The 24507-nt window shown below is 36.8% G+C and overlaps 1 protein-coding gene across 1 annotated transcript in view; it reads right to left on the bottom strand.

Annotated features, from left to right (window-relative positions):
• PARK2 (parkin RBR E3 ubiquitin protein ligase) overlaps positions 1 to 24507 on the bottom strand; it is a gene marked incomplete at its 5' end in the record, with an annotated part of 569778 nt that overhangs the window by 544804 nt on the left and 467 nt on the right. The window lies entirely within an intron of this gene.

Here is a 24507-nt window from a genome sequence, read left to right as displayed (position 1 = left end):
AGAAAAAAGTAACCACAATAATACCAAATGACCAAGCAACAGAAACACTACTGACTTCTTTATTATGAAGACAGAAATTTTTTCCTTTATTACTTTCCTTAACTTATAAACCAGCAATTGACCCTTCTTGACATGATGAAGCTTATGAAAAAAAAAATCATTAAATTCATAGTATGCAAGTAGTGAACAAGTTTTTCAGATTAGGTTCCAAATTTCAGAGGAGACACGAAACTCAAATGAATTTTGGCAAGAACTGACTTATGCATCCAAATCCCAGTGTCACTATGCATTCTTTACATAGTCCTTCAGCTGGGTACAGTCTGTTCATTTTGTGCCTAAAACGATCTTTAAGTTCCCTTTATAATGATGGACAGAATTTGATTTCTCTGTGTTTTGCATTTGTTGGTTTCTGCATTAAAAATATTCCTACCACGTATTATGTAAGTAAAGATACAACCTAATTAAGCCTGCCAGTTAGATGATCCCGTTTTCAGCTCATGATAATTCAGCACTTACTCCAGCCCTCCAACACACAGAAATCCATACCTCTGGAAACTAGACTAGAGTCTGGTTAGTCGATAAGAAATCTGTATCAATAGACTCTCTCCCCCTTCGGCATTAACAGCAAACTAATACATGGAGAGTCTGGCAGCTTGTGGGGGAGCAGCTGTTTAGTTTAAGAATTCAAGTCTCCAACATCCTGAGTGACACTGTCAGGCAAGAGGCTTTCAGTAGTCCAGTCTGTCACAGCTTCCTTTAGTCTCTTAAAGGAAATTAGGAACTGTCTGCAATAGCATACTACATAAGCACACTTAAGTTGCAAAGTCAAGCACTTGAGACTGGGAAATGCCAGACTTATCCAGTTGCCTCCGTAAATTTAATTCTCTCTTTGTTGCATGCGTATCTACACATTGTGGTATAATTTTAATTACCCCATTGGATACTGTTTTTTCCACAGGACATCAGTCAGCATACCAGCTGAATGCAGAAAGGAGATGAACTAACATTGTACTAACAGCCATAAAAATGCCATTTTCAATCTGCAGGTGCTTGAGTTTGCAACAAAAGTTCTATTCTTTTGACACAAAACTGAATAAAATTTGAATTATATAAACACACACAGATTTGAGGGAATAATGCAGCAAGAAGGGGATGAATTAGTTATATATGACCAACACTTTAGCAATTAATAAATATAGCAGGAGGTGTTAATATCTACATGGTTGAACATACTTTGCAAACACAAAGTCATCATCATAATTTAGATATTTCAAAACATTTCACAAACCTACAACATTATTACTTGTGACCTTAAACCTTCCAAGATAATCTGCAGAAACTGCAGTATAAGAAAGATAATGAACACCAAAACAGAAAAGTGCTACACACCAAAATGTGCTGATTATTCTTCAAGTTTAGCATCATCTGAATGGGGAAAACATCTGTCCTTGTGTAAAAAGAGAGTGGATGTTTTTCTAAGATGCACTGGGGTTTCACTCGTATTAGTTTTACAAAAATGTCTGCACATAAAAGATGTAACTGAAAAAGAACCAGAAACTGACCCAAGAGATGCACTAATGTCAAAAGCTCCAGCCCTATGGCATAGTCAGTCATCTGGAAAATTGAGGCTATATTTAGTTCACATTTTCATGCTTTTATTAGCAAAAATCAGTTATGACTAAAACAATCCAGGCTAAATTTTTTATTTCAGATCAAATGAGTTTTAACACAATATTTGCTTGTTTATGCACAGAAGTGAGTCCAATGTTTTCTCCAATTTACAAATCTCCTCCAAATTCAAAGCCATATAACTTATGTCCAAACAAAGGGGTAGTTCCTTTAGTCTCATCACTTCTTGCTATAATGCATCATGTTGTTAGTAACTGCACTACTGTATAAAAAAATCATGAAAATCTAAATAAAAAGGCTCTCATTTGGAAAACAAATCATCACTGTTCTGTTGTAATACAGAGTGCTGAATCCAAACATTTCCCTTCAGACAGAGAACAAAACTCAGTAAACAAGATATCTTTTTCTTTTTTTCTCTTGCAGTGGATACTTTTAATCTCACAGGTTCAGCTACAAACAAAAAGCTTGATTAAGAAAAAATACTCATCAAGTAGGTAGAGATATAATCACATGAGTATATCATGTGATTATATCAGTTCTTTGTTTCTTATAACAGTGAACTGCTTATTTCTCTTCTTTCTGGCTAGCTGCTCTGACTGAAGTTTTCTAACAGTCTCTACAAAGCCAGCACAAATTTCTAAACAAATAGCTGGCTTTTTACTAGAAATAGAATGAAATTATATGGAAAGCCTTATGTCACAGTCATCCTACTTATTTTTTAAAATAAGTTGTCCCATCTTCTAAACCTCAACAAAAAACCAAAAAAACCAAAAACCAAAACAAACAAAAAATCTATCTGAAGCACTGGAGACTGGATTCAGCCTTCATTAATTGCTTCCACACACTGCTGCTCCCTGGATTCATAAATTTGCCTTGTCAGCACCAAATCTGGAATATTCCTCCTCAGCCAGCCCTGCTGCTTCCCTTCCCATTTCCCAGTGTCCAGCCTCAACACCAGCTATCAGCCGCACAGTTAAAGGCCGGCTCTTTCACTATTTCTAAAACACAAGTAGCAAATTCACACTCCACTTTGAAAAAGGATCACTCTTTTGGGAAGCAAATTTAATGCAGGACATTAAGTAAACTGATGCTGTCATTAGTGCAAATGTCAAGTTCATTATAGCAGATGTTTCAGCTGAAGATTGCTACACATTAAAAGCCCAAAACAAATGTGCAGAGCATTCACCATTTGATTTAGTATGTCTGCTTCCAAGCTTACACGATTGAGCCAGAAGCGGCTACGGGCATCATTGCCTTGTCTGTAGTAGGGGCAGGGTTCTGGCTGGACATTCCTGAAACACGTCCTGCACACAGCCTGACAAGGATCATTTTTATCAGCGCTTGGACATGTAAGTTATTGGTGAAGTACAGGAGGCAAAAGCCAAAGCTAATGCAGCTTGAGGCTGAAAAGAGCTCTAGTAAGGCAAGAGTAAGGAACCTCTTGCAACCGTATTGCACACATTTTACAGAAACATCTTCATTTGGAAGGATCAGGTGGTGTGATTCTTGTGAACTGTAATGCTTTCTATGAGATTTACAGTTCTGGAATGGATCTGCCTTTGGTGTCTTCACACAGAGAACAGCACGTGAAGCCAGTTATCAGGAACAGTGATTTCTGAGGCTCTTGTAATTTTCTACCTCTAGCTAGAGCACAAAATACTTTCCTTCCTTTCAGGCCCAATGTAATTCACTGGAGTAATAAATGCCAACAGTAATTAAAAAAAATACAAAGGAAAAACTATGTTCTAAAGAAATAAAATAAAAATAATTCACATGTGTTTCGAAAAGCTACTTCTAAACCTCTTTCCTAAGATAATAATTCAGTTTTTCAATAGCAGTCTTAGTTTGATTTATAGGAACTTACAAACTGCAGAGGACTCTTCTAAAAGCACTAACAGTCTGAAACAGATGAATCAAAAAAACCCCCTCTAGATGAACATTAGAAACCAACACTTCATGATCTCCCTCAATCTTGCATAGGCCGTGGTATAAGGGAGGCCAACAACTATTGCTTCAGAGAGCAAAAGATTTCATCATTGCCTTATTGCCTCAATTTAGATGCAAGGTTCATTTTTGTGCTTAAAAAGCCCTTCCTGTAACAGGCCAGCCAGAAACCACTTCCGACAAGGATCAAATACAGAAAATGTTTTCTTTCAGAGTTCCATGTATGGACAAGTGATTTAGGACCCTACATCTGACAATGCAACAAACATTTATACACAAAATGTGACTCAGTATCAAATATCTGTTCACAGAAAAAGGCTACAGTAAGAAGCACCAGAGGTACAAGGAAAGGTAAGAAAAAGAAGCTGTAATATATAAACTTGGAGACAGGAGTTAAAGCCACAGTTCAAAAGCAATCTGCACTTAAAAAGAAAACAACCTTAAATTTTCATTTAACATGTTTTCAGCTGACTGAAAAGATCTGTAAAGTCTTGCAAATATTCTTGAAAAGGTCTGAACATGTACTTGGCTCTCATGAGACCAGCCTCACACGGAACCTTAAAATTTAGCTCCCTGTTCTTGCAGATCCACTTGCAGCACCCTAGCAGTTCACAAGTGAACCCAGGAATACACTTGCTACAGGAATTTCTTGCTATCTAAAAGCTTCACTCTTGTCAAAGGTATACTTAATTGTTTCTGTTCTACTAAGTCAATTGCACTGTCTACTTCACAGTATCACTAAAAATTCACTCCAATTGATGATTTTTTTCATGCTACAGTACAATAAAAATAAGTATTTTACATTTACCAGTATAAGGATGTATCAAAACTAATCCGTCTGGAGTGGAGTCAAGGATTTAACGTATAAAATTCAGTTTTGGGAGAGTAAGAGAGCATAGCTGGATTTTCTTTTTATAAGGTGTATGCATTTATAACACTGTAAATAAAGAAACAATCTAATTTTGTTTTCATAACTGAAAACCAGTTCTCAACTGAGCAGCTTTCATCAAGCCAGCACATATATCAAAATATCTTATTGTAGAAAATAAGAGTACTACATAATCAAACCTTTTTTTTTTTCTCCTGAACTACTCTAAGATTTCACACTTCATAGCTGTATGAGTAGATGCTTCTCACATGAAAAAAAAAAAAATCTCACTTCCTTTTCTTCTGCTACAGAGATGACCTGCAAAGAATAAATATTTAGGATTGTTTGAGATTTTTTTTATCTGGTAGAGATGGGTTCCCTCTGAAGCTGCTCAAATTCCATTGATACTTTTTTTTTCCAACAGCAGAGAGTCCTTTTGACCTGTTCATTCTTTCCCTGGAAATCACAACTGATTTACTTCAGATGCTGAAATGATTCAAGTCATATTAATAATAAAACATAATTTAGAATATGAACTACTTTGATGCTGCTCATTTGAATGAAAAACCACTCCAAAACAGCAGTCTGCATAATTTCAAGCTCTCCTCTCTTAAAGAAATCCACCACAGACAACAAAACCCCACTTAGTTAAATGTGAAATTCAAACACAAAAAAAATTGGGTTACCTGTAAGGTGCAGTGGTTTAGGGTCACACTTTTTTCTGGACTGAGAAAAAGAACAAAGGAAGGTTGGTTTATCACTTATATTGTGTGTGTGTATATCTTTTTTCCTTTTCTCTCTCTTTTTTTTTTTGGCATTCATTTTTGTTTACTCTGTACATATTTTCCTTTAACCTTCCTGGTTAAACCTTTCTTTAAACCTTGCTGGGTCTAAACTATGTTCAGTTTTCACTGAAATAAAAGGACAGGTTATGCTGCAACCTTTCTTTGCTTTAGACTTCCCTGAGTGTAAAGATCCCAGTACCAGCTCTGCAGCTCTAGGGAAAATGTTTCTCTGAAAAAATAATCCCTCTTCTGCTTAAACACCACACAAAGTGGCACAGTAGCCACAAACAGAACAATCTTTGTAGCTTTACAACTATTTTTTAAACACTTAGACAGGAAACTATCACCCATGGTGAAAGTACTTCTTGAATTAGAGATGTGAACATAAGTCTCCCAGAAGGGATTCTTCTGTCAATGAATGAAAAGAGAGCTTTTCTGGTACCTTAAATACAGGGGGACATCTCAGATCTGCAAACATACAGCTTAGGAAAACAAATAAACTGGCAGTTAATTTCCAAATGTAACTGAAATTCAAATAACACTGGGGCTCTAAAGGAGACTGTAATAGAGACCCTGTGCTGAAAACCAAAACAGGGAAGGCAGCAGGGTGGGAAGTATTTGAAAGATCACCTAGGAGCAAAGGCTTTCTTTTCCCATCCTGCTGGAGGCCATGACCATAGATTCAAACAGCTGGTACATTAACAATGTAAGGACTAGATTAATGTGCCACAGCAGAACTGGGTCTTTTATTACCAGGGCAGGGAAGAAATGCACAGAAGAGAAGCCTCCAAACAAATCCTTTATGGATCTTAGTGTTAAAAAATAATGAATCCTCCATGTATACAAGGTATCTAGATAGAGCTGGTAATACACTTTGCGAGAAGTGGTGGAGAAACTGTCACCATGGTAAGCAACGCAGAATAGCAAAGCTGTATGAAAGAGGGAGCCTGATGGACACACACTACACTGAAAATCTGGATCTGCCTACTGGAAACATCACTACTGTTAATCACACCTTTCCTGACTGGGGACTGCAAGAGTAGTCTAATCCCTAAAGCCCTCCAGCTCCCACGCTTGAAGAATGGAAGTAGAGGCTCAGTGAAGAAGGTGGACTTTCAGCCTTTTAACATAAAGAGACAAGGATCTAGATACCAAGACTGTCTTGCTCAGCTCGCAATAGCATAAGCACTCAAAAAGCATCTTTCTTTACACCGAATAGAACACTAACAAAGAAGGCACCTGAGAAACAGGTTTATCAAAATCTCTAGGGAAGTAAAAATGTATTTAACAGGAAAGCTAAAAGAGTAAACTGACTCTTCCTGTTGGTGTCAAGGTAAAGTGGCAGACATGAGTCCTTGAAAATGACTGACATCCCAGCCTGCCATTAATGACCAGAAAGTTCAAAATAACTCAGGCTGAAGAACAAAACTAAATATATACTAATTTAAAAATCTCAAACTCTCCACTTTGACAGAGTGGTCCAAGAACAGTCCAACAATTTCCACATCTTTAGCATACATTAAATTGATACGATGTATCTGCTGTCTGTTTCAGAAGCAAGGCTTTTGCAGGTTCAGAGCACAAACCAATCTCCTTCAGGCAGGGGTCCTACTAATGCACAGGGCCACCATCTGGAAAATTCCAAACTTCCAAAAAATGACTCTCATTTTTTTAATGGAGCTCTAATCACCTTTCTTTTTCTCAGCAGTAGTTGTTCTGTTGTGTAGCCTATTTGTAGGAGATACTCATACTAAGACCTGCCAGTGAAGCAGGCTCTCATGAGAAAGATTCTTGGAAAGAGACAGGGAATGGGATAGCTGATAGATGAAAGAAAGAGGGGCAGAATAACCATAATTGAGGGCTATGTATTTCAATGATTGCCATTTTTGATAAGAGTTCAAGAGTTGATCCCTAAAAGTTCATTTGTTTAAAACTTTCTTCCTTCAGTATGGTGGATATGGAATTCCATTTCTAAAAATTCATCAATGTGGCTTCCTAAGAAGACACAGAATCAATGGGGAATGAGGAAAAGCGTTTTTCTTTTATTCTTTGTGCAGACTTCCAGGGACCTACTCCTTCAGGGAACAAGACAAGAAGAAAAATCAAATCCTTGTCTCATAATAACAAAAAGCAGTCATTGCAGGCTCATCAATGGGCTGAATAGTGTCATGTTTAACAAGCCAGCAGCCAAGCCCCACACAGCAGCTCACTCACTCCCCCACCAGCAGGATCAGGGAAAGAATCAGAAGGGTAAAAGCTGGAAAACTCATGTGTTGAGATGAGGGCACTTTAATAAGCAAAAGACACGCACACACAAGCAAAGCAAAACATGGCATTAAGTTACTGCTTCCCATGGACAGGCAGGTGTTCCAGGAGAACAGGGCCTCATCACATGCAATGGCTACTTGGAAGACAAATGCCAACACTCCAAATGTCCCTCCTTTTCTCCTTCTCCCCACTTTATATGCTGAGCATGATCCCTTTGGTCAGTTTGGGTCACCTGTCCTGGCTGTGTCTCCTCCCACCCTACCATGCACCCCCAACTCCCTCAGCAGTGTGGCTGTAGGAAAAGCAGAAAAGGCCTTGGCTCTGTGCAAGCCCTGCTCAGCAATACCAAAACCATCTCTATATTATCAACTCTGTGCTCAGCACAAACTGAAAACACAGGACAATTCAAACTGAAATAGTCTGGAAAGTAGGCTGGCAATTTTCCAGTGGCTGATTCTTCATCTGCTGTTTCTGAAGCTGAAGTTTATCCATTGGCAGCATTCCTGGAGCTCATAACTGTAGTATCTTGGGTACAGGACACAGTTGCCTTTCTCCTCTCACCTAACATGGATACTCAGCTGGTAGCTGTAGACATCATTAAGCTGTTTGTTCATCGAGAGAGTCCTAACTGTTCTGGAAAAAGCAGGATGCTGCTCTATGCTCTCACCATGTGAAGATGCCAAGTGACATCCACTGCATATCGGAGTCATACTGTAAACAAGGAATGCTAGTCCTTGAAATCAGCAAGACACCTAAGTGTGTGCCAACCTGAGTGATAATGCGTGTCTTCTGAACTGGAGAGTTCCATGGGTAACGCCAGAATCTTGTGTGGTACTGAAACTCATTATGAAAAAAACCAGGTATATCATCAAAAGATGTTTTGCTTAAAATGTTCTTGGAAATTGTAAATGCTTTGTATAATAGCATTTTTGCATGCATCAGAATGTGTTTTACTGGGAAACACTAAGGAACACATCTCTATTCCCTGACATTTGCTAATAACAAAGAAATAATTGATACTAATCAGTGTTAATGCCTGCTATTAGAAATCACAGACTAAATAACAACATTATGTCATACAAACAATAACCAACACTGTCACAGAAAGACATTTAGTAGTGAAACGAAAATATCATGTGCACTTTCTAATGATTGTCTAATGAGGGACAGTTTATGCTGAATCAAAAAAAGTAAGCAATTTCATAATTACATAGTATCAACACATTCCCTGTGACAAACTGGTAAAATATTTGGCAGAAATCTACAAACTGCAGGGACCAGAACAGCGAGGGCATAAGAACAGAAGTGTTGATTGACCAGGTTGAACGGGGCAGAGAGACAGGAGAGAATGAAACCATCTGCCAAGGCAAGCCTGGGGAATGAGGGCCCCCAGAAAAGAGGCAACATGAGCTTCAGAGACCAGAGCTCAGTGCAGGAATTTTTAAGAGCAAACTCTATTGAAGTGGGTCAAAGAGTCTCCAGTATAGTCACAGTAAAATCATCTTAATCTATATTTAACTCTTGCATTTACTTACCTACTTAAACAAACAAGAGCACTTGTTATCTTACTAAAATTTTAACTCATGTTTTGTCTTGCTGGGCCTGGGATTGAAGCCTGAAGAATATTTTCATTTTTGATTGCTGTCTTTCTTCTATTGATTGAAAAGGGAACAAGCTCTGAAGGGAAGTTACTTAGGAAGTTAGACTTTAAAGACAATGCTTTCCATGAATGAATATAAAAATAAAATACTTTATTTATCTGTAATTAGCAGAGGGAAAGTTTTAAGAGTGATCACTATATGCCCCAGAAGTGTCTGAAGTAAGCAGATAGCTACCATGACCCTCTCAAGAAATGTTGCAGCATTGGATTTCTTTTTTTTTTTTTTTCCTTTTTTTCCCCTTGAATTAACAAAAAAAAAGGGGCTGAATTGGATCACAGGAAGAAGCATGAATTTCAGTTATCTCCCATCTTCCACATCACTTTCAATTCCCTGTTGCAGCATTGGATTTCTTTTTTTTTTTTTTTTCCTTTTTTTCCCCTAGATTTAACAAAGAAAAAGGGTCTGAATGGGATCACAGGAAGAAGCATGAATTTCAGTTATCTCCCATCTTCCACATCACTTTCAATTCAAGGCTTAGTTTGGTCTTTCCCCCAGATCCTGAGCTCTAGTAGCTTGCTCTAAGATTCGTATTTTGATAATATTGTCTAAGAGTCTATCTACTCAGAAGAAAAATTCTACCAAATATGCTAATAAGGAGTCAAGTTCCCACATGTTGGTTTTTTTTTTAATTAAGCTTCTAAGTGTTATGCTTCAACCATCTCAAAAGTGACACAAGCAAACAAAACAACACTTCCTTATACTGGAAGAAGACTATCCACACAGCATGTGGCAGTATTAGGTGTGCTACCTATTAAACTCTATAGACTTTAAATCACATCCAAATATAAATTAATATCCAAGTATATATTTCTTTTCCTGATATACTCAACAGCCCAAGTATGGCAGCAGGATTTTAAAAATATGACATTTTTTATTTCTGGAGAGAAATACCCAATGGAGAAAATGCCAGATGTGTTCAGTGACTGTGAGATATTTATAAAAAAACCCAAATATTTTCAGAAAGAATAAGCAGGACTTTTCAGCTGTTTCCAAAAAGACACTTCAATATCTTGACATGAAGGTTCCTGTTACCTAACCCGAATAAAAATAGCAAAGTTGTCACAAGGAATGACACTCCTTTATCTGAAAAAATAACATTCAGATAAAACCTATTGTATGTATATTGGCACAGAACATAGTATTACAGTAGCTCTTGCAGTTATCCTGATGATTTAATAGCCTCTTCAAAGGCTTCCTAAAAATCTGTATGTTCTTCATATTTCCTCTTATCAATGAAGTGAGCTAAAAAAGTCACCCAACACTCAACATAGGCAGAAGTAAAATGAATAGTGTCAATTATGTAGGTATTCTGCCAAGATGAAGGTGAGACAACATTTGTTTGAAATTAATAAGTTCAATGAACTAGTAACTAAGTGAAAAGTAATACATCACATGCTGAAAATGAGGACAGAAAGTATGAGCAACTGAAGAGTGTCTTTATGTGGAGGGTGGTTGGATTACAAAACGAGTGACTGAGACCAGCAATTTAGCTGATGTTCATTAGTTCAGGAAAGAGTTAGCAAACAACAAACGTTCAGCAAAAACTTATATACTTGTTTGTTGGTAACAGAGGCATACCAATCTCATTTATGTTTCATAAATTTCACTATTTCCTGTACTAGTCTTTTCCTAGCACTTACCAAATCTTGGTTCTTTTGCATTAGAAATTTGTAGTAAAACATGCTAAAATAGTATTAGCCTGAAATACCCTGAAATTGGTTAAAATGATACTTTTTACATTTAGAAATGGTCAATTAATTGGAGTCTTATTTGAGGAAAAAAGGATCTTTCAAGCTAAACAAGCACAAATTTTTGCCAGCTCAATTCTATTTAAAGCTATTTCAAATTCATTAAACTAAATTTTTAATTTTGTGGTTATAGTTAGGAGGGAAAATATACTACTGTCAGCTATCACCTCACATTGCAAGGACAACCACTCTATCAAAAAAAAAAAAAAAAAGGGATAAATCAGGGTATGCTTTGAGGTTTCTTCTCTCTCTGCACATCTGGCAGCAATTATCTCCATTAGATGTATCTCTTACAGGTTCTGAGGCTTCCCAGAGCACAGAAAGGAAATGCCACTCTGATGTGATGACTTTCTGCTGCAGTTTTGGTATGACATAAGCATGAGCTGACGTCTCAGGTGTTAAGCACTTTCGATTCCAGATATTCCTAAATAATTCTCAGTCTGGATACACTTATTTTGAACAATTGCTCTTTTCTGTTAAAATCATATTTCAGAGAAATATTTGAGCAAATATAGCTGTTCCCAGATTAATTCCATGTTACTTATGCCTGGAAATTACAGAGATTGTGTTCATTTGGTATTCAGTTATGTGGCAAACCCTAGAAAAAGCCAGGGTATTATATTCTACAGCTTGATTCCATGTCTGCTTTTCTTGAAAACTGTTAGCAATTGAAAACCAGCATAAAATGAAAGGATGGGGAAATGATTGCTTCCAATCTAAAGCAGTGCAACTCCTACCTAATGGCTTTGGGTTTTTTCTGTTCATCTAGAATTTGAACACCATTAGTTTCTGACATGTGAAACGAAATTGAAACAACCAGTCTTGATATTATCAGAACCTGTAATATATAAAAAGCCTTAAAATAAAACCAGAATATTTTATAACTGATAATAATAGGAAATGTCCTACTTGAACCACATGTTTAATCATTTTGGAAAGCATTTTATCAACCCTGATGCAGGTCTCCAAATTATTCAAAATCTGAATAATACGTAAGGAATGCAGTTAAGATATATACTTATTATGAATAAAAATACCAGTAAATATCAATATATTAATACTTGCAATAAAAGTTCCCTCCTAAATCTTCCAAATACCTATAACAGGGCAAACAAAACAGTGGCCTGGGGGCTAACTTTGTATTGGGAACTAGAAAAACTAGAAAGTCTTACATATATATATACACACACACACTGTACATTCAACATATGCATGCTATATAGGACATAAAACCTGCTTATGATTATGAAATTTGATACATTTTCCTAAAACCTAAACCACAAATGAACTACACACTAAAAAGCTCATACAACTATATATACTGTCTGGACACACATATACATAATTCTGAAAGCATGGCATCTTCCAAAGGAAAATATAAAGGGCTACCACCTTTAAGTTATATGAAACCAAAACCAATTTGTAGTTGCAATGAAATCACTATCATACAAGACTATGTCACTGTATGTTTCTGCATCTCTTTGTATAAGATCTATTCAGAGAGTTTTCTTACTGTACCAGTAACAAACCCATGGTTATTCCTCTGTGAAAATCTTCTGGGTTCATGGGTTAGGGCAGACAGGAAATACAGAATGGAGTTAAGTAGAATCAGTTACAAACTGTGATGGTCCAAATGCAACTTTGAATTCTAAAAGTAACAAAGATAGGGTTTGGGGGGTTTTTTTATTTTTTTTTGCAATGGCAAGAAAAAGTCTGTGTTTGGTTGGTTTTTTTAAACCAATTTCAAGCAATCACAGAATTGTTAGGGTTGGAAGGAACCTCTGGGAATCTAGTCCAACTCCACCAAGTTGGAGTGACCTTATGGGCATCCTAATGTATGTGATCATCATTAACATATGCCTTTGCTTTCCAGTTTTGTTTCCAAACTAACAGCTGAAAATTAACTGGGAGCAAGCTTTATGTATTATCCAGCCACACACTGCATAACAAAATGCACATCTTCCCTGTGAACTGAAAAGGAAGACTGCTCTAGGCAGGAGGGAAGAACATAGCACCCTGGTTCTTCTGCAAACACTTCAAAATGCAAACATTGGTTCATGTGCAGCATTTGACCTTTCCTACATAAAAGCAAATAAATTGAAGAGGATGAAAAGCATAGAACTAACAACACCATCAAAGCCCAGAAGCTTAAGTGGAAGTTTGATAAAAAAGAATGCAAGTTTGATACATACACTTTCAGCCCTAGGATAGGAAGTTTGCAAAAAGCTGGTCTGTGAGAGCTCAGATCATCAACCTGAACTCTGCACAGGAGGAAATGACTACAGAAAATGCAATTGAAAACAACAAAAACAAACAAACAGTTTTAATAAGAAGTGAATGAAGCAAGGTGTGCAGAAAGAGTACTACTTCTTATACTGTCAGTGCACCTTGACTACACAAGACAGAACAACAAAGAACCTCTCACATGGTCTACATAAGAGTAGATTTAAATTCAAAAGCAGCAATATTGGCAGATCACCCTGTAAGTCACTTGGGCAGCAGGTTGTAGCACCTCTTTCAGCTCAAAGTCAGCAGTCCACATTCCAGAATAAGAGGCTGCAAATTAATAATGTACTCCAGTAAAATCAAATCACATGGATATAAATTACTAATACAATGAAAACTGGTAAAAAAAAAATTAGTAGAAATACATTTCCATCAGAAATATAAGTGAATGTCACAAACTTTTTCTGATTCTTGCAGGAAGCTTCCAGCCTAACATAGCCAAATAAACCATGTGGTCTTTAAACAGCATTTTCCTCAAGAAAATAGAAGCAGTCTTCTTCAAAACAACATGAAGTTACAGTACTATGAGGATTACTGAGTTATGAGGGCATTAAAAAGCATATTTCAGCCTCCCTCCTGTAGTGTAAATCAGGACGTGACACACAATTCTTCAGCAACAGGACCTCTCATGCTGTCCCCAGTATGCATCTTTTAAAAAGGCATTGGCATGCTGACAATTTCAAAAGGCACCAAACAAACTTACCACAAAGAGATTTCAAAGTGAGCAACAGCAAAACAAGCTTCCAAAGCAAACCTCTTCCTTCTCTCACTTTAGGGAAGGCTATTTCTCTCTCAAATGCTCTTTTTTGTTTTTAAATTCTAATGCAACTTCTCTTATGTAAGCAGCACTAGAAACCATGGTGCTGACTAATAGCCTCCAGTATAGTGCAACTTTAAAACTGCAGGTAGTGGCCTAACTAGTGAGCTGGTGTATATCCTGCAGGGCTGTTACTGTTCTCTGCTGCTAGAAAAATTCAATTTTTAGTTTTAAGTACAAATACACAATACATCACACTAAATTACCTTACAATGGAAGTAGCATGTCTCTAGTGCAGTGAAACAACAGAACATATGAAAGTTTCCATAAATGTGAACAAAACGAGCTCTTTCTCCAGTTCTATATTTCCTTTATTTATTGATAGCAATTTTTCCAATATTTTCTATAGCCCACTGGGGCCTTGCAAAGTCAATCCTTCTTTTTAATAGGAAAATAACATTTCTGAGAGATTTGAATTATGTCAGGAGATAAGTAACTCAAAGATTGCTTTATGACTGACACATATACACCCAGAGATGCAAGGAGATTAAATCCTGTGGCTACTTGAGGCAGGAACCCATTCTGTGTCAATCTTCCTCCATTTGTTTCTGGAGACTGACACTGAGCATTGCTCACAAGTCAGAAATGCATCAATCCTTCAGAGAAACAGGAGAGAGAGCTTTCATTTGCATTCACTTAAATAGATGAGATCAGCAATGAATTCCATCAGAAATGAACACTTCTGGGGATGCTGCTTTTATTACCTCTACAGTGATAAAGGATGGCATTTACAGAATGGTCCTCTGAAAAGCAAGTGCACAAATCATCGCAGGCACACAGTGTAGGTACTAACACTGTTATGTGCTACTGCATCCAGTTTCTCCACTCTTCTGAAATCAGAACTCACAGCTCTAATTCATAATAAAGCTAAATGCTTACTTGGCTGAATAGTGCTTATAGGGCCAACATTTCTGGTTGAAAATATATCCCACCAAATCAACAGCTACCGGTTCAACCTCCCCAAATTTTGTTTCCTGTAATGTATTTAGAATTGCACACACTTCTGCACTACATAATTCTTCAGCTGCCTTGATGGATTATGGGATAACAATTCCCAGTATCTGCCTTCAATAAAAATGATAATAAATACTGAGTATGCTGAGCAAGTTTAATATTTTGTTTCAACTTATTGTTGTAGGTAATGCATTCACTGCACAGCTCAAGTCAGGTAAAGGAGCTGGAGTATTTCCTAAATTGGCTTCCCAGACAATAGACCTGCATGGATTACTGCTCTTCAGATTTTTATTTTAATTTCTTTAAAAATGTACTGAATACATTTCTAGGCTTTTTAATTTTTAAAAATATTACTATTTTGCAAGGGAAAAGTGTTTAATCTTATCCAATGATAGGCTTAAAGAATCACTTGATTCTGATGACCCACTAAGTGGGTCTACTGCATAAGGTTGATTTCTGTAATATAATCACACCTCTTTTAAAAGTGATAACATGTTCATCTCCACCATTTTAGGTGTCAGACCTTAAATGCACTACTTTATATCCTCCACAAATAGCCTTACATTGCAAATGATATAAACACATTGAAAATTTACTGTTTGGCTTTGTTTTGCTTTGTTTTAGATATGGGCTTACCAGTGGCTGCTGTCAATTCATATACTTTTGCAATTCAATTCCTTGGGTTTCCATGCTTCTCTGGTCATCTATTGTATATCTCACCCTTCATCTTATCTCTTGCTTTCCTGCCTGGTAGGACAACCTCAGATACTTCATGAGCCCTGCCATATAATAATTTTTTCTTTGGCTGCTCGTGTAATCTCCACCACATTTAGTAAATACCATATAATTAAGCATAACCTTCTTTGTCAAACCTCTCAGGTGTACCTGAAACCTTTTTATCTGAAACTCCCACAATTCTTCTAGACTTCTGATACTCAGTATGGCATATATTTCTTCATGTATCCTTTCTTCCCCTTGATACTCTGCTGTGTTGTTGTCTGCATCATTTCCTTGCTTCCTTTATTTGTCATAGCACGAACATTTTAAAAATTATTTTTAGAAAACTAACAGAAGTTTCCACTACTACTTAGGGACCAGAAACGAAAATTACACCAGTATTATAAAGCTAAACATCTTAGTGCATTCAGAAGAAAGGCGCTGCAGTTTTCACTATTTATAAAGAAGGGACACTTTCATAAAGATTAATGTTTCCAATGATATACATTCAGCTGGTCACTTTAAATTATTTATTGCCATTTATGGTCTTTGAGACATTTTTGCTATAAAATTCTGACAGTGGAAACATTAAGATACTTTAAAATTGGATTGTTTCTTCCTTTCCTGAAGCTCTGACACTTTAAATTAGATGCGCTTAAACTGTAGTAATAAACACACTGCTGCAAGATAAATAGTAAACAAAGACCCAAAATTACCATCTGGGGTAATGAAAATAAGGCAGGAAAAAAGGTTATATGATACTGGTTAAAGAGGTTAGCAGCTACTATTTTCTTTCCTTAAACATACCTGCATACATTTACTTGTTTTGTACACACAATTTGCTGCATACCATGAAAGATACAAATGAATAGATTGCTATGTTAAAGATGGCAAGGTAGTACAGTAAAAATATTTTATAGGATAATTTGGGATGAGCTGCATAAGAAACAAATCATGAAGTCAGAGCTCTGGTATATCATGCATACGAAATATATGACAATAAAACTTTTATATGCTTCCATCGTACTGTTTTATGTCAAATAGTTAATAGGGAAAAACTGTATTAGAAATGTTTTTTCAGTTTAAAGATGTTTCATTATTGGTATCCTTTTTTTGTATTAATTCTACCATAGAACTAGAAACTGGGGGTTTTTTATGTCTCTTTATGAGAAGTGTAACCTCATCAACCAAAATGTGCCAACACTTATGCACCTTTACAAAATTACCTAAAATAAGGTGATAGTAATTCATACATTATCACACAGATGTCTTGGTTGCATACAAGGAGATCAGAAAACAAGGAGATCAGAAAACAAGGAGCACCTCACCCTATAAAAGACAGAAACCATGGGTAGAAGGAAATTTCCACTCATTTGCAGATAGAGTAGATCTGCAAAGTAACTTAGTTTTGTCATTCTCTCCCCATTATTTCTTCGCCTGGGAAAGGGAAAGATTAGAAAGGACAATTAGTTTCCTAAGCTGGTTTAATAGGCAACAGATGTTGGATGGGGACAGGATTTCAAAGACCTGGAATTGACTGGGAAAAGCAGAAATGGAAGCAGGAAAAGTGGCTTGAACTGTGGGAAACTAATGTAAGAACAGCAATACAAGTGAGGAAAACACTGATCAATTCATTCAGGAAGAGCACTGAAAACTGGACTCCATGGGAATGGGAATCACATCCATACCTCTATGCATGGAAGTTATATCATTTTGCACTAGCTGAGAAGCTTCCCCAGGACAATAAGGATTTTGTGTGTTTGTAAGAGAAAAAGGGAGAGAGAAAAAGAGGGAGAGAATAAGTGAGAGGGAAAATGAGAGCAAGAGAAAATGAGAGGGAGAATGCTGGCTCATGGAAAGTCAGTGGCATAATTTTCACTAAATCAAAGGAGCCAATGTTTTACCCGATAAAAATGAGTAACAACCTGCTCAGTATATGAGGAAAATAATTCATTTGTGGAACGGGTACTTTTGCTGCTTTATTTAGTCTAAATGAGGAGACAAGATTGCATTGCTCTACTGTATTCCTTATTACTGATTTTTTTTTTAAACACTTTACTTTCGTTTCTTCAACAGGCTTTTAGAGTTCATAAGAAAACTTCCAGGAATTGTAGATGCAATAAGTGTTGCTCCAAGGATACATAAGGAATTACATATATACTTCTGCTTCAATAACTCCTAAAATAATTGTCTTCTTTCTCTTTAAGCCTCTACTGGTGTTATTTTTTTAGGATGACCAATTTTATTTACTTTCATGGGGTCTTTGCTGTCATAATGCAACTCTGTTTTTTTCATTTCTTCTCCCATCACCCATAAAAGCCATGACTCACAGGAATAATTCTGCACCCCCTAGAGTATGGAGGTTCATCTGTGATGAAAACTGTAACCAGATAGGAAGCATTTAAGTTTCCCTCCCACATTTTCAACTACAATTAGTGAAAAAGCTTGAAAAAGAAAATAAGGAAACCCAGACTGGGTAATTAAATAGCTGTGTGACCTTGATAATTACAAATATAAATGTATTACAGATGAAATTTCAGAGAATCAGAGCTGCATTTAGATAAGTAGAATTAAAATAAAAAGCAAAGAAATAATGGCAAGGAACTACATCTCACCTTTCTAGTGAGGAGGTATGCTTGGTATGCTACCTGCTGTTTAAAAAAAATTTCCAGTGCCTTCCATTCTTCCTTTACAATTTTCTTTTCCTGACACAGCATTTTCAATGTTAAAAACGAATTCACAGATACTCTGTCCCAATTTCTCCTTTCTTAATCCAGTAATTTCACTATGTAAACTGTTAATGAAACCCTAATTTTTTCTTCTTTTTTGAGACAATACAAATATTTTCAAATTATTTCTCTATTTCAGTTATGAATTATAAAGTACACAGTCTCTATCAATACTTCCTTATAAATGTAGTCTAGTAGAACAATGAATGCCATGTTTTTTCTTTGAGGAAAAGGAAGGAAGAAGGTAGGAAATATCCCTATGATCCTTGACCTTCTGCTTATTCAACTACAGTTTTTGGTAATGATGTTCTGTATGCTAAACATTTTTTCACCACAGCAATTTAGAAAGGTGATGAATGAAAGATGTGGGCTGACCTTTCCTTTACTGTCATGATTTAGAGACTCATAAAAGTTATTACTCACTGCCACCACTTTAACAACTACAGCTTTTTTAAAGTTTTTGCTTACCCGTTTTCTCTCCTGCAACCTAAAGATGGATCTGAATTATAAAATGGACAGCATTGTAAACATATGAACTGGGTTATACTCATGACAAGGGGAAAAGATTCAACAAGTGTCTGCCTTATGCAAGTATGTAGGTGGAAAACAAAAGGCACATCTAATATTGGGGCAATTTTCAAGATAATTTCATTCTGAAACACTATATATGCCTTGAGAAGAACTAGAGTGCTTTGTCAGAGGAGTTTCTTATCAGCACTGTATTTCATGCAAACAGTATTGCAGTTTCTGTATCAGACCCACACAAAGCAACTGCTCTTTCAAAAATGGATTTTGCAAAATTCACTTAATGGCCTCAATACAGGGAATTTTAACTGCCTAAGAGAAATTATTTAATTATTAATTTAATAGGTTCAAAATTTACTGAAACTGTCAGCAAAGGGGAAAAAAAACTCATTTAAACATTTGGAAATTAATCTAAAAAGACAGCACAGGTCATACAGAAATATTATGAGTCCATAAGACTCCTATAAGAACATTGGCACCAGCACCCCTATTCCAGGAACCCATGAACCAGACTCAGCAGACAACACAGAATTCATCTAGGTACCAAAAGCTAGAAAAATCTAGAAGTTAAAACCACTTTTGTACTGAATGCACAATGAAGAAAGTTTGCAAAGAAAACCCTGCCACAGTTTGTCCTCAATCATCAGCAGGCCAACAAAAACACATTAAGAAATATCAGAAGAATCAAGAAGGACCCAGAAAATTTCAAGGTCATATTAGAATCTGTAGCTCCTATCAGAAATGGCCCATTAATTTTTTGAAATTATCAAACTACTTGAAGATAGTTTACCCCTCATTTAGATGTAGTTAAATATTTTTCATAGTCTTCTAATTCCAGGAAAAACTTAGCAAAATAATAGAACACAAGTGCATTTAAAAGCAGAATGGAAATATGTTTCTGGGCTTGAAGGTCTCCTCCATAAATGCATTTAGCTCTTGATCTGCCAGCACAATTAATGAGCAATGTATCCTCTTAAACAACACAGAAAATCTGTAGACCCGAGCTAGCCCTGACTTAATATCACAGTAAATATAGCTCTGTGGTACTTTCCACATGCACTGTGAGCATGTAACACCATGAGGCCCAACACAAGTCTTGGAAAAATTTATTCAACACATCTCTGTTGTCACGGTGAGTCTGTAGCCGTCAAAAGAACCAAGGGTGAGCAGTCCTGCCATCCTCTCATTTAGCCAAGTCCACATTACCTGGCAACACAGATGCAGCATCTCTAGATTTCCTTGTTACTATAATATACCTAAGTATAATTCAGCTATCTTTTGCTGTTTTGAAGAAGTACAGTACACATCTCTTCCAGCTTTACAAGAAATAAAAGACCCACAGATCAATCAAATATTGACCAAAAATACTGATTTAAACACGCACACACATAAAATGATTTTTTTCTCTTTGAATTTCACATATGATGATTGATTCAGTCAGTATGTCTATGGGCAATTCTCTACAAACAGCATTTAAGTATGAAAATGTTGGCTCAACAGTATTCTGCAACCCACAAAACTGCTGAATATCAAAGTTGTTTCCGTGAGTGATTTGGTATCCTATATATAAAACTGTAGATTGTAGCACAAGGCAGTAACTGTGCCAAAAGACCCAATCTAATCTTAGCATTCAGTACTTTATAATTAAACATGGGGGGTTTTTTGCTGGTGAGGGATAAATTTTGCACTGTGTCACCTGGTTTCTTCTTTGAACCCTCAGTAAAATGAAACAGGGCAATATAAGAACTGCTGGAAGCTCTGTTGTACTGCACAGTGCTTAGAGAGCAAGAAAGTTGCCACACATTTATGTACACAAGGTCCTTCTTTGATGAAATGCAATACTCCATTGTTCAAGTACCTGTTCCTGCTAAAAACCAGCACCATTTCTCCCCTACCACTTCTCTCTTCCCTCCTTTGCATAGATGATCATCTATGTTGCAACTGCAATTGTGCTGTTCCTTTTCACTCACTTTCAGTTATGTTTATGAGCTCACAAACCAGTGTTCAACAATAACTTCTAGTCGTGCTTCTTTGTTTCTTGAATGTACATATAAATTATTTTTAATCATAGGCAAGCACCTATATGGATGGATGCAGCCAAAGCCAAATTCACATGAAACCTATGCTCCAAGCATCAAGCCTATGCTGCAGTCAAGTACAAGCTAACGCTGATCCAGAAGCTGTCTCAGGGGAGCGCTGCTGTTAGCACAAAGCTAACAAGCCCTGATACTTACCACATGCTTAGTCTTTCTCTGTTTCAAAGAACAGTATTTTCTAGCTTTACCTCATATAGGAAACACTGTCAAAAAGAACTGGTACAGAATTGGGAAACAAGAATTAATTCTATCCCTGTTTTGCTACTGACTGTGGACAAGCTAAGCTACTGATTCCCATCACATCATTGTCTGCTTTATTCATTTAGACTGTAAGTTCTGCAAGGCAGGGAATCTCTCCTGCAAACTGTTTGCAAAGAGCTCTTTCACACAAGGGGACTCTGAGTTCTCCAAGAAAGAAGAAGTCTGTACTAACATAATACTACTGCTGTTATCAGTAGTAAATTTCAAATTGCTTGCACTGAGCAAAATTGTTTATCAATACATATTACATACTTTACTACCAGAAGCTTTGTTAACTAATTTTGCCATTCTCAGAGGCAATGACAATACTGTAAGCAGTTACCTCCTGTTAGAACACTTCAAGGTCCCTGATATGTTTATTCTGTTTGTGACTCTGTTATGGTTCTGTTCTTTCCGTCTTAGGATTGCTACAAGAAGATCTTTCGTATCTTCCATACTCATGACAACCTTCTGAAAGAATTCCTATTTTTGGGTCTATATTAATTAATTACTTCTACTCATTCCAAACTGAACTGTAATCAGCAGGGAGCTCTTCATCATTCTTCAAAATGTTTAGCACCCTTAAAGTGACACCATTTGCTAGGCTTTTAGGAATCAGCTTATAGCTCTAATTCCTTCTTATGAGATTCAAATTTGCAGGTCTCATTCTTCATCCAGTCATTACCAATCTTTGCTTACCATGGCTCTAATTTCACTACTTGTCCCTTAGTCACTAGCTTAGATACTGATCTCCCCTGTGCACAATGGAATCTATGTCTAATCTTCCTTTCTTTTTTCAAGGACAAAACACTTATCTGCGGAACCAAATTAAATGTCTCCACACATATTTCACTCCTATCCCTCCTACAAGTTTTTTACTCTTGTTGTTGATATCAAAGTACTTATTTAATATCTCAGCACTTTCTTTCTTATAATAATTTCTCTTTAACATCTGTCCATTCCAGCTTTATATTTTTTACAAGTCTCAGCTACCAGGAAAGATTTTGCCTTCTCTCCAAACAGGAAAACAAACACAGCTTTCGCATTCTCAGTCACGTTTTGTACCGGCTGGCTGAGATTCTGAGGGAGCTGTCAAGCCAAATCTGGTTGTTCTGTGAGCTGTGAAACCAATAAAGTTTGCTGTCCTGAAGTATTTCCTACATCCCTGCCTCATACTCCTGCAATTACTGCAACTTCTCTCATGTCCTCTATAATCTCATTATCTGTAATACCATCAGTTCTTTTTCCTGACCTCTAGATTCTTCCACAGTACCTTCCTTGGGCAAATAAGTTCAAAAGTAATTTACCAAAAACTGAAGGACTAAACGGTTTTACCAGAAATTCTATGCTACTATAAAATGAAATAACTTTAGAGCATCATCTTAAGAGTAGAATTTTTCTTATTTTGCATCCAAATCTATAGCTCTAGAAAACAAGAGTTAGTTAATTTGCTCATATATGATGTTAATTCTGAAATTACAGATGCAACATAAATGCTAGCAGTTAGTACTTCACTAGCACCCAAGCTTTTATTAGCTTCTTATGCCAAAAACCCAGAGAGCCTACCACAGGAACCCAAACACCTCCAATACACAACTCTTTTTCTTGTGTTGACAAATTTCCACGATAAATAAATATACATACACAATCAAAAGACAGGAAAAAAAAAAAAGGAAAAGCAGAAACAAATTAGAATGCATTCAATCAAATGTTAAGAATAAAAGTGTAGTTGATACATGCTGATGGTATTAATCACTGCAATATTTAAGTCACCTAAAAACAGAAGCATGAATTGTACCATCTGAAACAGCTTTTGAACTTCCCATCTGATTTAGAAACCAAGAGTCAAAGCGATGAATCTAGATCCGGTTTACTAAACAACAGGAAGTCCTGACTAGACATGATAATTATGACATTCCAAGGAAATTACATCATCAGGAGGTCTGTATACCTGTAATGCAATTTTTAATTTCCCTGGCAACAGACTCCATGTTGTAGCCGACAACAAACTTGGTTGCAAGTGTCAAACTGGGCTGAAAATCTGTGTTACATGCTGACACAAAATGGCAGTAATACCAACACCTGCAGCTTGCCAGGAAAAGTGAACTGGTTCAGAAGCTTCTGACAGAACAACACAGACACCCCAATCTGGCAACTGGAAACTTACAACTTCTATAATTCACATGATTGTTTTTCATTCTCACACTTTCATATATATGTTCTCACATGTGTGTGGAGCACACTGAGCACACTGCAGGTATGCATCAACACTACTCACAGCTGATGCACTGGAGACTGACAGCAATTCACATTTCTACAGCTTCCTTTGTGTGCTCCAACTCCCTAAAGCCCTTTGCAAAACAACAAATACCATACTCAAGGAGAAGCAGTGATAGGTCATCAATACAGTAGTGACTTTCTGTACCCAGGCTTAGCAGCCATTCTGAGCACAACAATATGTCTGAAACATGAGTACAGATTAATCTGAATAGTTCTGCCTGTGAGGGATCTTTTATGCAATCACCTGCACTACTACAGGTTGTATCTGGAGCTCTTCGATACCACTGTAGAAGGATAGCAGTTTCATTAAATCAGTATTTGCACTCTGCTGAAAGGCCAGTAGGTTTCCCCAAGTTTCCCAGGTATCTTAAATGTGTGATCTTATGCTAAACTCTGGCTATTGGAGTGAATTGCCAAATGTACACACTGGATAAACAAAGCTATTTATAAAGCAACTGCAGCTGCACTGGTAGCAGTAGCAAAGAGCAACTTTAACATATCTTGCAATGCTTCCTGCTGCTCACTACAGATGAACAGCCCTCTGCATTTATTGAACAGTTTGCTAACCTTCAGGAGCTGAAATTCAGATACCTGCTTATAGCTGCTCTTCTGTGCCCTCCTGCTCCTCTTTTAGCTTCACACATTTATGAGTTCAGTGGTTGGGAGAACACTTCTGTGGGCTTTCTGATCTGGAACCACTTCTCCAGCATCACACACACCTGTGCAGGCACAGCAGCAGCCATGTAGCTATCCTCCAGGGGTCACAATTGGGTTACAAATTCTATAAAATGTGATGACTGTGCAGCCTGATTCAGAGCAATTTATTCACATCCTTCTTCATTAAGATTCAAATGGAATAAGTAAGATAGAAATTGAACAGATACAGAAATTGTGCATGGCTTGCTTCTGTAGTCAGTAAACATTTATTCACTAGACACAGCTCTCTCTCGTGCTCCCTCT

Source organism: Corvus brachyrhynchos, unplaced genomic scaffold, assembly GCF_000691975.1.
Source record: "Corvus brachyrhynchos isolate BGI_N302 unplaced genomic scaffold, ASM69197v1 scaffold70, whole genome shotgun sequence".
In the NCBI taxonomy this organism is placed as follows: domain Eukaryota; kingdom Metazoa; phylum Chordata; class Aves; order Passeriformes; family Corvidae; genus Corvus; species Corvus brachyrhynchos.
This window is presented reverse-complemented; position numbering and strand designations above follow the sequence as displayed.